The following is a 655-nucleotide window of genomic DNA, read 5'->3' as shown; positions in this document are numbered from 1 at the left end:
TATTCATAAATGTTATTGCCGATAGTTTATAAATCTATGAACCGTAGTTATGAGTATATTGGACATTCGCGCGCCGTATGTAGTTTCACGACGTTCTTGAATCTATCAGAGCACCCATTCCGGGCGTACCCCGATTATCATATCTTGTACGGTTTGAAGCTCCTTAATAACCACAAATATTCGCAAATCACGAAAGTTGTATTTTGATGCCATAATCATTGCCGGCGCGTCAAACGGAGCCGGAAACTTGGCTCAACTGTAAGTTGTGCAGCGAGGATTGTTTACGGTGTAGGCGTGTTTGCCCTATATGATCACCATCGGGAATCACGGTAGGATGTGCTGATAGTTTTAAAAGGAGTGAAGTATAAGCCAGAAAACAGAATCCTTTGGCTGGCCCGAGGGACCCACGTCGGCAACGACGGAGGTGTACAGTAACTTTAGCTCAGACAATGTTCTCACAATACGATTGATCGCTTGTGTTCATAGACGCAAATGATGCAGACATCTCCTGCAGAATGGGAAATTGTTCGAAGCAAAATTTTTAGTAAATTTTGAGCCAAACTCGAGTTTATATACATAGAAAAACTTATTTAAATGTAAAACTACTGGCTATTCAAGCCACGTACTGACTTATTATTTAAGTGTAGACCAACTT

Source organism: Plasmopara halstedii, assembly GCF_900000015.1.
Source record: "Plasmopara halstedii genome assembly, contig: Scaffold_658, whole genome shotgun sequence".
NCBI classification, from domain to species: domain Eukaryota; phylum Oomycota; class Peronosporomycetes; order Peronosporales; family Peronosporaceae; genus Plasmopara; species Plasmopara halstedii.
The sequence above is the reverse complement of the archived record's forward strand: the minus strand, read 5'-3'. Positions refer to the sequence as shown.